This window comes from Zingiber officinale, chromosome 9B (assembly GCF_018446385.1).
Source record: "Zingiber officinale cultivar Zhangliang chromosome 9B, Zo_v1.1, whole genome shotgun sequence".
In the NCBI taxonomy this organism is placed as follows: domain Eukaryota; kingdom Viridiplantae; phylum Streptophyta; class Magnoliopsida; order Zingiberales; family Zingiberaceae; genus Zingiber; species Zingiber officinale.
Genome location: NC_056003.1, coordinates 89,778,675 through 89,794,704, shown reverse-complemented (window position 1 = coordinate 89,794,704; position 16,030 = coordinate 89,778,675).

Below are 16,030 nucleotides of genomic sequence, written 5' to 3'. Positions count from 1 at the left end.
GGATTAAGAGTAATCCAAATTGGGCTAATTGAGTTTGATTCAAGTTGATTCATGTATTTAATGAGTCTAATTTAGATTATGACTCATTAGATCAATTTAATTTAATGAATTAGATTCATTATATTAAGTTGGCTTGAATCAAATGGTTAGATTAGATCAACCATGAGAGAGATTGAGTCAAGTTTGACTTGACTAGAGAGGAAGAGGAAGAGTCAAGTTTGACTTGACTCTTTGCCACGTCATGAGTGAGGTGGCAAGATGTGAACCAATAGTGTTGTTCCACATCATCATGGTTTGCCACCTCATGGAGGTTACAAGCCTCCATTGCATTTAATGTGGCCGGCCACATTAAATGAGTGTAGGTTACTCATTTGCCACATCATTAGTGAGGTGGCAAGAGGTGGACCAATGGTAATGATCCACATCTTCATGGTGTGCCACCTCATGGGAGTTACAAGACACCTCTTAATGGTCTCCACTTAATTGTAATTAAGTGGAAATGGGGGTTACACAACCAAATGTGGCCGGCCACTTTAGTGAGGGGAAGAAAATGAATTTTTTGATTCAACTCCTCATTTACTCCTTTCTTCTTCCTCAAGCTCTCCCTCTCCCTCTCCTCTTTGCTTGGCCGAATCTCACCAAGGTGCTAGCACACCTTTTGTGTGAGGTTTCTCCACCTACGTGTCCGTGTGGATACTTCTAGAGGACCGACACTTGACGGTCTTGAGATCCGGCAACTCCTTGGAAGAGCGGGAACGCGAAAGGGCACACAACAAGGGTAAAGTTCTCAACACATAGATCTAGGAGTAGATCTAAAGATTTTGAAACTCGTATTTGTATTTCGTTCGGTTTTTTCCTTGCACGGATCTACGGCTTTGGGTGATTCGGGGTTTCCGCGACGCGAAAATCGGTTTTCGCGGCCCGAAAAACCCAACAGTTACTCCATGCTAAAAAGGTAAGAAACCTTTCTTGGAGTTTTGCATGCTTAAAACGAGCAAGGATTTTTTCGATACATGAAGCTTGGGATAACTAAAATATACTTTTCTTGCGATCCCTTATTACTTTGATCCCAAGAATATATACATTCTCCCAAGTCCTTCATATCGAATTGTTTGGACAACCATACCCTTACTTCTGACAACATTTTGATATTGTTTCCAACTACCAAAAATGTTATCTACGTATAGTACAAGAAATACCACCACGTTTCCATCACACTTTTTGTATACATAAGACTTATCCGGTTACTAAATAAATCCATAGGTCTAGATTATTTTGATAAACCGGATGTTCCAAGACCATGAAGCATTGCTTCAGTCCATAGACTGATTGAGCTTGCACACAAGATGCTCTTTGCCCTTTGCAATGAACTCTTCTGGTTACTTTATATGGATGCTTTCTTCAAGACTTCCATTAAGGAATGTTGTCTTGACATCCACTTGCCAAATAGATAAAAGAATCCAGATAGACTTAAGCATGGCTACCAGTGAAAAAGTTTCCTTTTTCAACAAGCCTTGCTTTGAAAGTTTCTACCTTCCTGTCTATCCATCTTTTCCTATTGTAGACCTATTTTTACCCAATGACTTTTACACCATCTGGTGATTCTACAAGCTTCTAGATTTTATTAGAATACATATATTAAAATTCTGTATTCATTGCTCTTTGCCAAGATGCTGCATCTTTATGTTGGAGTGCTTCATCATATGTCCGGGATTAGACTCATGTTCATTTGGGATCACGTCCAAAAACTCTCCCAAAACATGAATTTTTAGGTTTGCTTGACAACCCTCCCACTACGATGAGCCACTGTCTGTGTATCATTTATGATACGTGTTGCAGTTTCTTGTGATATTTCATCTTGTACAGTTGGTACTATATTAGACATGTCCTTTATAATTTCTTTAAGAACAAATTTACTTATGGGCTTGTGGTTTATTACATAGTCCTTTTCTAAAAATCGGTCATTGATTCTAACAATGACCTTCTGATTTTTAAGACTATAAACCTACTTTCGTTTCTTTAGGAGAACTCACAAAGAAGTGAACTCCTGCCCAATTTATCAGTGTCTCTCATGTGCTAGACCACCCAAATCCGAATATGCTTCAGACTAAGCTTACGCCCATTCTGCAATTCTATGGGAGTAGAGAGTTCTGACTTTAGAAGGTATTATGTTCACTTCTGTTTCTAGTGTATATCCTTAAAACGAATTTGGCAATCATCAATCTACTTATTTCCATAAGAGTCTTATACCTTCTTTCTACTACACCATTCTGTTGGGGTGTACTAGGTGCAGTTAGTTGGGATTGAGTCCCGACTTCTGATAAGTGACTCCTAAATTGTCCCAAGAGGTACTTGCCACTACGATCTTACCATAGTGATTTGATACTTTTACTTTAACATTTCTCCGCATCAGCCTTGTACTCTTTGAACTAATCAAAGCACTTAGTCTTGCGGCACATCAAGTAAATGTATTTGTATCTTGAATAGTTGTCTATAAAATAGACGAAATATTCGATACTACCTCTTGTCTGGATAGTCATAGGATCACACAAATCAGAATGAACCAATTCCAACATATCTTTGGCTCCATACCCCTTAGACTTAAAAGCTTCTTGGTTATTTTTCCTTCCAAGTAAGACTCGCAGGTTGAAAAGATTTCCATTACTAATGAACCCAAAAGTTTATCAGCTACCAATGAATCCTACTCAAGTTAATATAACCTAGCCTTAGATGCCAAAGATATAAATGGTTCATTTCCGAAGGTTGCTTTCTCTTATAGTTAGAAGATGTGTTACTAATTTCCATTTGTTGCATTGTGGGAGTTATTGGATTTATAAATTGCCAACCAACGTACCAGAATAGATAACTTCCCTATTTTTCTTGACAACAACTTTGTTATCAAAATAGACACAATATCTATTCTTTAATAGTTTAGAAACTGAAAACAAGTTTTTTCTAAACTTAGTACGTAAAGACAATTTCTAAAATCCATATTTTATTCCTATCAGAGGATATGCATCTCCCACTGCAATAGCTACCACTTTTTGCAGTAGTGCCCATGTAGACGGTGATTTACCTTTCATATAGTTATCAGGTTTCTTGGAACCCCTGCAATGAATTGCAGACATACTCAGTGGCTCCTGTATCTACACACCAGGTACCGGTAGATAATACCACTAAACATGTATGAATAAAATACATCTATCTTGTTCTTAATTCTAAGAAGACAGTCTACCTTAATGTCCAAGTCCTATTTCAAGTCATTACAATTGGGACTACTAAGTCTTTTCTATAGTATAACAACTAGGGGATTGACAAAAATTTTAAATCCTAAGAGTCACAAAAATATTTGATCAAGATCAACTCTTTAAAATTCCCATGAATTTTGTATGCCACGATAGTGTGGACGTATACAAAATCAAAGAGGAGATTTTATCCATTAATTTTATTATCTCATCAACTTTACTTTATGTCGAATAAAATTAATAGTTGATCTGTTTTTGATCAAATATTTGGTCAAAACTTTTGAATTTAAAATAACATTGATTCCTCAAACAATATTATTTAAATTCACCAACACCATGAATTTTGCATGCCACGATAGTGTGGGCATATACAAAATTTAAACATTTGTAAGTGGAGGGTTTTACCCATTAATTATCTTGTCAATAAATCTTTATGACAAATAAAATTACCTCAAACACCGTGAATTTTGTATGTCACGATAGTGTGGACGTATACAAAATCAAACATTTGTAAGAGGGGTTTTTTTAATTTTATTATCTTGTCAACTTATTTATTTGTCAAATTAATAGTTGGTTTTCTTCGGTCACACAAATAATAGCAGTGATTCCGATGGGGAGAATACTATTAGACGTGCCTAAGTATATACCATTACTTGATACTAAGTCCATTAATAAGATTGTGCCCCTTCCGATGGGGAAGATCACACGCTCTTAATTAACTTCCTATAGTCATCCAAAATGGAAGTTTAATCTAGTGATCCGCAAACAAGCTCATCCGATATGAAGGAAGACACTCAGAGGCAACGCGCAAGCTTGTTGTGTAACGCCCCGCCCCTCCTGCTAAGGCGACGGGGGTTACTTGCGACACATACATACTTAACACAGCGGAAGTCTTACTTAGAGAATTTAAAAAAACATTTTCTTACTTAAAAATTCACCATAGATATAAAAGAACCACATAGCATACCTATCATATTTTTGAGTCTTAAATACCCAAACACATACTTAAGGTCATGGAGTCATAAGGTAAAATCATCAGCATGGTAAATTTCTTATTAAATAAAAGCAGGTCATTTCTTTTAGCCAGTCCACTACCGCACACATCCTTCTAGCCCCTCCTGCTGCTCCCCTAGTCCATCCATGTTTTTCCTTTATCTGTGGTACAAGAAAGTAAGCTGTGAGCACTCATGGCTCAGTAAGTTCCTTTCCTACTCACAAAAACCGTAAAGCATATTAAAAACATAAGTCATAAGGCATAAAGACAAATGTATCATGTCAAGAGCATATCATGGCATATCATAACATAACATAAAGAATCATGGCATAATCATAAAGCATAAGCATGGTAAATTCCTAAACATATATCATGCAACATATGCAACATGTCTTTTGAAAACTTATACAATACATACTTAAATATAATCTCAACATGATTGGGGGCCCCGGCTTGTACCACATACATAAATGCGCGCGTCCTATGTAGGTCCAAGGTAGCAAATCTTGAACCCTACAAGGCATACATACTAGGCTCGTTTCTTAGTCCATCGACCTAGGGGCACTTAGGAGCCCATCCCTAACGAGGCCCGTTTCTTAGTCCATCGACCCCGGGGCGCTTATGGAGCCCACCCTTGGTACAAGCCATACATAAAGTAAAGTAGCATGTCATACATATCGTAGTTCTTATTCTTACATGCATATCATGTTTCTTGACATATCATAAAACATGAATTTTTTTGGGCACACAGCACATGCATGAATCATAGCATACATCATGAACATATCACTTAGCATATCACAAGCATGCATATTTGGGCACACAGCACATGCATGAATCATAGCATACATCATGAACATATCACTTAGCATATCATAAGCATGCATATTTGGGCACACAGCACATGCATGAATCATAAGCTTGCATAATGAACATATCATTTTTATCATATCCTAAAGCATGCATGATTGAGCACATAGCACATACATGGATCATAAGCATACATAAGAGAGCATATCACTTATCCTAAAAGACATAACCATTCATGGAATCATTAAATAACATCTCTTGATTCATTCATAACATGTGAGGTACGTCTAGGTCACTAAACCCATATGGCCGAAAGTCATGAATAGGGGCATGATATCTAGACAACATACAAATATAAAAATCTCATGATATCTTCACATACTAGCATAATAAAGGTCATAAGCATGTTAACCTAAATTTTTTAAGCCCTCCTAGGTTTCAAATTCTTCATGGCCGAAACCTTTCATGTAGAGCAAACAAGTTCTAAATAACATGCAAACATGTAAACCCTAAGCTCATATCATATCATATTTCATAAGGAACCACTTAAGCATATTTAGTTTGGGTTCTAAGTTCCTTAAGCTCCCAAACTTATCATGGCCAAACCCTAACATGTCTCCTTCTAGGTTACAAGTAGCATGGGAGTATTGAACCTTAAGCCAATATCTTATACATTTTCATGAGAAACAACATAAGCATATTTGTTTTAAATTCCAAACTTCCTAGACCCTTTAACTCAAGGTGGCCGAAACCTATAACTCATGGAATTAGGTTTTTAGTGGCATAAGAGCATGGTAACCACAACTACATTTCATAGCATATATCACAAGACATCATAAGCATATATAAGTTGGGTTCTAAGTTTTCTCTAGGCTTTTAAACTTGTAATGGCCGAAACATATAAATCATGGAACTAGATTTTTAGTGACATAAGAGCATAGGAATCACAACTACATTTCATGGTACTTATCACAAAAAACATCATGAACAAATGTAAGTTGGTTTCAAGATTTCTCTAGGCCTTTGCACTAGTATTGGCCGAACCATAACAAGCATGAACTACATTTCTAATGGCATAAGAGCATGGAACCACAACTACATTTCATAGTACTTACCACAAGGAGCATCATGAACATATATAAGTTGGGTTCTAAGTTTTCCTAGTCCTTTAATCCAAAGGTGGCCGAAACATATAAATCATGGAACTACACAATTTTCATGACATCATAACAAGGAACAACATTAGTAAACTTAGTTAAAAACATCTACTAGTTCCATATTATTTTATCAAGAAAGTCATGAGCTTCCTAGCCTTGGTTTAAACTTTCCTAGACTTCAAATCTCATCATAACCGAACCTTTATAAGCATGAAATAAGATTTATAACTAACATACAATCATGGCATAAAACATCATACCTTGTCTTAGGAACAATCTTAGCATGCTTAGCCCTAGATTTAAAACTCTCTTAAGCCTTTACTTCTTACATGGCCGAATACTCATGGGCATGAAAAATGGAGTTTCAACAATATACAAGTAGGATAAAAAGTTAACAACATCATTATCATAGGGTACATATCTCAAGAATAAGGAAACATGCTTAGTTTGAGTCTTAAACTTACCTAGTCTTCTTGTTCATGCTTGGCCGAGAGTTTAAAGCTTATGGATCTAAGTTTTCATCATCTATTCTAGCATAGAAACCTTAGATTAACTTTTTTACATAAAATACATATCACAAGAAAGATAGTAAGCATATCTAATTACAACTTTCTTAAACTCTTCTTCTTCTTTTGGCCGAATTTTCTTAAGGCAAGTCCTAGGTTTTTAAGCGGTCTAACTCCATGAAAAACCATACAAACTATTGTACCACAGGTGAGGGGAAGCTTACCTAGTAATCACTTGTTAATCTTTAAAGAAACTTGGTGAAGAGGAAGTAGGGGGCTTCTTCTTCTAGCACTCCTTTTGATTTTCTCTTGCTTGGAAGGGTACACCTTGAAGGCTCCTTCTTGTAGTTTAGTTTTCTCTTAGGGAGAAACCTAAACTTGGCTTGTGGAGATGAGGGAGGAGGCTTAGAGTCTCGGCAAGGGTGAGGGAGAAGGAAAAAAAATGAAAACCTTTAGTTCCTTTCCTTTTTATGCTAAGTAGGTGGAAGTTACCAAAATGAACTTTGCTTCCCTTCCTCCTTATCTCATGCATGTATTTTCTTAATGAGAATATGTCCTCATTCCCTTCCCTAAATTCTTCTCTTTATTATCCTCTTAAACCCCACGAAAATAGAGAAGGAAAGGGAGAAGGACAACTTGTCTTTTGCTACTCTTTTTCCTTAACCAAGAGGTAAACAAGAGAAAGAAGCCACTTGATTTTCCCTTTGTTCCTTCACTAAATTTTAGCTCTACATTTAACTACAATTCCCATCATTTCCCTTTCACATATTATTCATTATCCTAGTGGTTATCATACATAATTTTATTTCTATCCTTTGTGAGAGGTTCAAGGTTCAAACCTTCACCTCTTCTTTTATTTCTCTTATTTTTTTTCTTTTTGATTCTTCAAATTTTTAGGCTCTAAAGCAAATAACACTCATATACTTATCTCATAATCTTGTGGGTGTTACATGTTGCATCACTTATAAACCAGTAATGGAGACCGTGGAATTTATTTAAAATAAATCCCTCTCCCACTTAGTTATTTAAAGTGAGGAATTTTGACTATGCTAGCCTACTTAACATGCATACTAACAAGCACACACAACACAGCATAAAAAGTAATAAATAGAAAAACTAATTTTCAACTATTATGGCTTTTATCTATTGCTGTCCTCCGTGTGTCGCCTACCCTAGCTGCTGCCATCTTTGGCCACCGCCACCGAGTCTAGTTGTCGCATCCATCTTGCTCCTTGTTCCGCTGCGCCTCTAATCCTCAAAAGGTTCCACGCCTTGCAAGATTCGATCCGCGACATAAATAGAATTTTACATTTTTCAATCCTATATTCCTCGAAGGAATGTACATGTATCTAGATCAAAAATAAAATCCTAATAAAACTAAATACAACTCCTGCTGTATTTTATAATACAATCATGCACACACATAAATGCCCTTGACATGTCCAAGGGTCCAATCACACACATAAAACTATAAGCCATAATAGTTGGATCCTGCATCCACAAAGTTAGCACATCCTACTATTAACCTGCCTAAATTATGTATGACATGTGCATAATTAAACTAATACCAAATACACAGAGGCAAAACCCTAGCTCTGATACCAATTGTTGGTTGTTACTCGGACAGCCTAACGGTTCCACTGTACAAAATTTTGTACAAAGGTCTGAACCTTTTCCTAGCTACCATGTGTTCTTTTAAATTAAACTTGGATCGCCTGCGGAACTTTACACGTTTGGTCCTAAGTTTAACTTATTTGTTCTTTTAGGTTTAGACTTGGATCTCCTGCGGAACTTAACACGTTTGATCCAAATCACCTAGGTTATTAATTCCATTAAATATTAATTTCCAAAATTGACTTCCAGGACTGCATGGTGAGGCACATGGTCTTCTTGGATATGGGAACAACCACCACCGCCTTGACAAAGCCTTTTAAGGAAAGCTAATATCTAATTTCCTTAAATAACTTTAGGTCAACTAAAAGGAACAATCAAATCACAAGGAAAAGAAAAATAAAAGAACACAACATCGAAAACTAATTCAAAATACTAGAATCGCATGCCTCTTGTATTTGGTATTTTTACATAGAGATAAAACTAACATGATGCGGAAAACTATATTAGTTATACCTTACTTAGTAGATAATGACCTCTTGATCTTCTATCGTATTCCTCTTCTAATCCCAGACGTTGTGTGGGCAACGATCTTCCGAGACGAGAACCACCAAGGCACCTTCTTCTTCTTTGCAAGGTTCGGCCACCACATGACTCCAAGAATGGATGAGGTTCGGCCACCACCACCAAGCTCCAAGGGATGCAAGAGCGAAGCCTCCTTTCTCTCCTTTTCTCCAAGCTAGATCCGGCCACCACAAGGACTCCAAGAGAACAAGATGGTTCGGCCACAAGAAGGAGAAGAGAGAAGAGGAAGAGGCCGACCACCAAGGAAGAGAGGGAGGAAAAGAATAATAGAGTCGTTCACCATAAAGCCTCCTCTACCCCCTCTTTTATAATCCTTGATCTTGGCAAATAAGGAAATTTAAATAAAAACTTCCTTAATTCTTTTGCCATGAAAAGGAAAATTTTATTTAATTAAAAATAATTTTTCTTTTCATTATAACATGGACGACGACTTATTTCCCTAAATCAAGGAGAGTTTTAATTAAACAAGAATTAAAACTTCCTAATTTGTTTCCGGAAATTTATAAAAATTTCTCCAATAATTTTTATCCCTTCATGATTGGTTTATAAAAAGGAAATTTAATAAATTAAAATCTTTCTTTTAAACATGTGGATAAAAAGAAAATTATCTCTAAAAATTAAAATCTCTTTTAATCTACAAATAAGGAAAGATATCAAATCTTTTCTTAATCTTTTGTAGAAACTTATAAAAGAGAATATTTAATTTTTAAACTCTCTTTTAAATCATGAACTTGGTTAAAAAGGAAAGTTTTCTTAAAATTTAAAATCCACCTTTTAATCAACAAATAAGGAAAGATTTCAAATTTTAAACTCTCTTTTAAACATGTAGATGATTTACAAATAAGGAAAGTTTTTACCAAAAATTAAAACCATCCTTTTAATCTACAAATAAGGAAAGAGATTAATCTCTTCTCTTAATCTTTTGTAGAAAGATATAAAAGGAAATTTTTAATTTTAAACTCTCTTTTAAAACCATGATATCCACATAAGAAATAATTTTAATAAAAATCCTTTTTAATATTTTAGTGGCCGACCACCTAAGCTTGGGACCCAAGCTTTGGCCGGCCACCAACTTGGCTCATCCACTTGGTCTTGGCCGGCCCTAGCTTGGGTTCCAAGCTAGCTTGGCCGGCCCCATTGGATGAGTAAGAAGGTGGGTATGTGGTGGGTATAAATCTCTATATACAAGAGGCTACGATAGGGACCGAGAGGAGGAATTGGTTTTGGTCTCCCGATAAAATTAAGCATCCCGTGTTCGCCCCGAACACACAACTTAATTTTATCAATAATAATTCATTCCACTAGAGAACTATTATTGAACTACCGAACCAATCCCAAATTATATTTTGGGTTCCTTCTTATTATGAGTGTGTTAGTCTCCTTGTGTTTAAGATGTCGAATGTCCACTAATTAAGTGAGTTACTGACAACTCATTTAATTAATATCTTAGTCCAAAAGTAGTACCACTCAACCTTATCGTCATGTCGGACTAAGTCTACCTACAGGGTTTAACATGACAATCCTTATGAGCTCCTCTTGGGGACATTCTCAACCTAGATTACTAGGACACAGTTTCCTTCTATAATCAACAACACACACTATAAGTGATATCATTTCCCAACTTATCGGGCTTATTGATTTATCGAACTAAATCTCACCCATTGATAAATTAAAGAAATAAATATCAAATATATGTGCTTGTTATTATATTAGGATTAAGAGTACACACTTCCATAATAACTGAGATCTTTGTTCCTTTATAAAGTCAGTATAAAAAAAAATGACCTCTAAGGGTCCTACTCAATACACTCTAAGTGCACTAGTGTAATTATATAGTTAAGATAAACTAATACCTAATTACACTACGACCTTCCAATGGTTTTTTCCTTTCCATCTTGGTCGTGAGCTATTGTTTATAAGGTACTGATAACATGATCATCTGTGTGTGACACCACACACCATGTTATCTACAATATAGATTAATTGAACAACTACATTTATCATAAATGTAGACATTTGACCAATGTGATTCTTATTTCTAGATAAATGTTTATACCAAAAGCTAGGCTTTTAGTATACATCCTAACACATAATAATTCTCATCAGATATGAATGACTCACCATGACATGTCTAATTATAATAATTCTAAGTAAAACCAAATCTATAAAGATTCTCTGAAATTTTACTAGATGGTAAAAATTGACCATTATGAAACTTTCTGCATATACACCGTATCTAATTACCATCCATAACCTCAAAATTACAAGATGCAAAATTTAAAAACTATCTCAACCCAGTGATAAATTCATCAGTAAAATCTCGACATTCAGGTAAATTTTTATTATACATTCAACTTTTTTCATTATGCATTTTGCCTATTTTCAATAAATTATATTAATAAAAACTCCTAGACTGTTACACTAATGGCCAATATGTACTTAGTTCATATACAAATAAAAATAAAATATAAAAAATAAAAATAAAAACATGAGATAGTACAATAGAAAAATTGGTAACATTATTAAAATAAGGGTGGATGTTTTACCTAGCAAAGGTAAAGAAGGACAAAGGGATGCCACGACCAATAAGGGCTAGCGGCGCCTTCCCTCCCTCCATTATCCAAACACTATTATATCATTATCAAAATATATCTGTAAAATATTGAAATTGGTGAATAATGATAAGGGAATTTTTCAAAATTTTTAAAAAAATTTCTAGAATTTTTTGGAGACCGTATGGCTTCGTTTACGAGGATAAAACTGAGCCTTGGGAAAGCCTGTTTATGGTACCCCATTTAAGCGAGGAAAAGTTGATTTTCCTTTTTCTTTTATTTTATTTTATTTTTTATTTTTCTTCTCCTCCCTGCGTGCCCTCACCCGACGTCTCCCCTCTTCCTTCGCGTCGAGCCTCCTCTCACGTCGTTTCTCCCCAAACCGCTCGGCGGCTAAGCCTTGGCCTGATCCCCTTCCTTCTCCTCTTCCCCTTCTTCAGTGCCCTAACGCCGCTGCCTCCCTCACCCTCTTGAGACACTGCCGGCCTTCTCTTCTCTTCCTCTCTTCTAAGCCCTAGCCATTTCACGCCGCCCGATCGACATTCGCGCTGCGCTACCCTTCGCCGGAGCAGTGACATTGCCGATCTTGCTGTTCCAAGTAGCAAAGGGTCGTGCCCTAGATCTGTCCCTCGCTGTCGCACCTCTAGACAGTGTCGCTGTCGCACGAAAACTGTGTCGCCGTACCTCTGCACATCACTGTTCCGACCACCGGATCTAGTTCAGCCACGCTATGCCCTAGTCTTGCCCTCTTCTGATTTTCTTGCGTCGTGCCCTAGATTTTCTCTTGCTGTCAGATCCGAACAAAATAGCAGTGAGGTGAGCAGCGTATCCTTGTTGATTTCTTGGATTTTAATCTTGATCAGATCAATTAATTCCTGGTGGTGTATCTGGTTTTCAGCGGCTGCCCCTATTCCGACAACAACTACCTGTTGTGGACCAACAGAAGAGACTTTGGTGTTAAGGTAAGATATTTAATTAGGTTGGATCAGGTATGAGTTGGATTGTGTAATTGGTTGTACATGTGTAATTAGAATTAGGTTTATGTTATTGTGTTGATTAGGGTTTTGCCCTAATTTAGTGTAAGAAATTTTATTTAGCTATTTATAGGAATGTAGCTATATTAAATATATATTTATTAGTGACACAGGACATTGACGTGAGACGAGTATCTCGACGTCGGATTTGGACCGGAGTCGATCTATATTGGAGGCGGGTACCTTGACTTATCTTTTAGATTTGTCATTTGATGTGCATAGTAGTTTTTAACAAATTGTAATTATTATGTTTTGTATCTGCATCGGTATGTCATTATCCATTACCTGTACATGCTTGATTGTTTAATGTTTGCATTCATGTTTTTACCTTCAAATTACTTATGATCATAAAGGTAATGACATACCATGCCATAGGATTTACCAAACTTATTTAATACCATATCTGACCTATGTACCTAGATCTTTTGATATGATCTATGTATATTTTTTGTACATATTTTATGGAGGTAGATATGGTCAGGACTTCCATGCTTAGTGTCATGCATCATCTCGCATGATTGCATGCTGCGCGATAGTCGACTCCATTATTGTTGAGCACATCGCTAGTTATATGGATCTGCACACACAACCACTCATGGGTTAGTGGTTCTTATTAGGCAGGGTGTGTTGCAGCAGGTTGCTCTGTCAAGGGCTCTGTTGGTCCACTCATGGATTGTGTGACGCAGCGTTGTAGCAGGACAGGGATCCCTCCTCTGGACTTGCTCAGGGAGATGAGAGCATTGTCCCCCACTTATGATTTGGGATAGGAGGATAGGTGTACTCTGACAGCATCTCGTCCACTCGGTCACTCATCAGGAGCAGTGATGGCCGAGTGCACGGTTGTCACAGCCCTACCCACTCGGTCTCACCAACGTGTGTGAGACGGCTGACTCGAGAGTAGGGGTGACTAGTGTTAGGAGATCGGACGACCAGCTTGAAGGGGGGTTGGATAGACAGGACCCCTAAATGAATTGCTTCCTACACTATCTTAGCTTGCGCAGCGGAATAATACAAATAAAACAAGCAAGCTAAAGACTAAAGGAAAGAACAAGAAAGCAAACCGTTAACACGTTTGTTTACGTGGTTCAGAGATAACTTGCTCCTACTCCACGGCGTGTTCGTAAGGTGGACGATCCCTCAATCCGTCTATGGATTAGTCCCCGACAAACTCCGGCTAGCTCAACCTCCTTATGGGTGGAGAAACCTCACCACAACTCCAAGCAAGACCTCTTGGCACACAAATATCTCTTGAGCACAAAAGACTACTAATTAGATTTTAACCAAGTCCAATGTCGTCAACTATAACCAAGATCCCAAGCTTTGGTTATATAGGTCGTGGGTTGAAAACCCCGCCTACCAGTTGACTGCCAAAACATGCAGTCGACTGCCCTCTATGGAAATTCGATCGTTACATCCCAACGGCTCGATACCAGTCGATTGCTAAAACATGCAGTCGACTGATCCACACTGACCGAACGAACAGAATCATTCTGTTCGCACCCAGTCGATTGCGCGGTCGACTGCACCAGTCAACTGCTAAAACATGCAGTCGACTACTACAGTACTGCTACAGTAAAACCCTAAAACTAGGATTTTTACTCTGAGTACAATCTCTCGTGCACTCGTACCCTCACCCTTATGACTCACTTGACGCTTCTTTTGCAGCTTTAACCTCTTGCCTTCAAGCCTACATTCTTTGGCTCTCACCCTCGGATGCATTCACGCTCGCGTCTTGTCCCCAATGTCATCCTTCGCATATGCCTTGAAGTCGCTTCCCTCAGCCCTTGTCCTCGCTGCCTTGTACACGGTCCCTCGGATGCTTCATCCTTCACCGGACCCGAAGCCATAAACCTGAGTCACATGTGTATCCTACAAACCTACACAACTCAAATACACATATCAAATACAAGGGTCAACCTAACTTAAACCCTTTGCCCAAACACCAAAACACATAGTCGCACGGACCATTGGGATTGCTCTAACAATCTTCCCCTTTTTGATGTTTGCCAATACGTTTAAGTTAGGGAAAACAAATAGCAAATAAACATGCTAAAAACAATGGACTTACGATGCCAAGGTTACACACTTGGACTTACAACGCCAAATGGACTTACGATGCCGAGGCTACACACTTGGACTTACAACGCCGAATGGACTTACGATGCCAAAGCTACACACTTGGACTTACAATGCCGAAACAAAGCATCATGCATTGGAACCTATCCCAAGGCTCCCCCTACACCTATTGTAACACCCGTGGGGTTCCTAGCAAGTTCATATATTTTGCCATGGTTAGAAAGTAGGCCTTAGGTGGGAATTTGAAAAAAAATAATAAAATGGAACCAAAAAGAGATGACCAAGGTTTGAACCTTGGACCTTTTACTAGATACATGTATGTGATAACCATTAGACCAAGAGAAAGAATTGTTATAAAAGGAAGAGGCATAATAATTAAGAGTAAGGAAAGGCTCCCTTCACTTGGTAAGAGAAGTTGGAGTTGCCTTCTTCCTCTCTAATGAAAAGAGGAGTTTGCTTTCTCCCTTCATTATGGAAGAGAAAAAGGAAAGGGAAGGCAAAATCCATGTTGTCTTCTTCCTCTCCTTTGGAATAAAAGGAGAAAGGAAAGAGAGAATTTCATTTTTTTTCTCCTCCTCTCCACCGAAACCTCTCCCTCCTCCACACCATTGCCGAACCAAGAAAGAGGGTTTCCTCTCTAGGAAGGCTCCACAAGAAAGGGTTCTTCTCCTAGTAAATCAAATACAAGGAGGTAAGCATCCCCTCACCTGTGGTACAAGTTGTTTACGAAATTTCCGTAAGGTTAGAATGCTTAAGGGAAAAAGAAAAAGAAACCTAGGATCCCTTCTTGAATTCCAAACCTAATTTAGCAGGCTCATGGATCTCATTATGTTATGATATGGACTTAGTTAGAGATTTATGTTGGATGTTGTTTAGAGCTTGATCACCTTCTTTATATGTTTCGGCCATGAATATTCTAGGGCTTCAAGAAGCTTCAAACCTAATGTAACATGCTTATAGACTCCCTTATGATATGATAAGAACTTGGGTAGGTATTCATGTTTGTATGTTGCTTGGAAATTTATTTTCCTTTCCTTGAAGTTTCGGCCATGATAGATATTTAGGGTTTCAAGAAGCTTAAAACCTAATCTAACATGCTTATAGATTCCCTTATGATATGATAAGAACTTGGCTAGGTATTCATGTTAGTATGTTGCTTGGAAATTATTTTCCTTTCCTTGAAGTTTCGGCCATGATAGATATTTAGGGTTTCAAGAAGCTTAAAACCTAATCTAACATGCTTATAGATTCCCTTATGATATGATAAGAACTTGGCTAGGTATTCATGTTAGTATGTTGCTTGGAAATTTATTTTCTTTTCCTTGAAGTTTCGGCCATGATAGATTTTAAGGCTTCAAGAAGCTTAAAACCCAATCTAACATGCTTATAGACTCCCTTATGATATGATAAGAACTTGGCTAGGTCTTCATGTTGGAATGTTGCTTGGAAATTTTATTTCC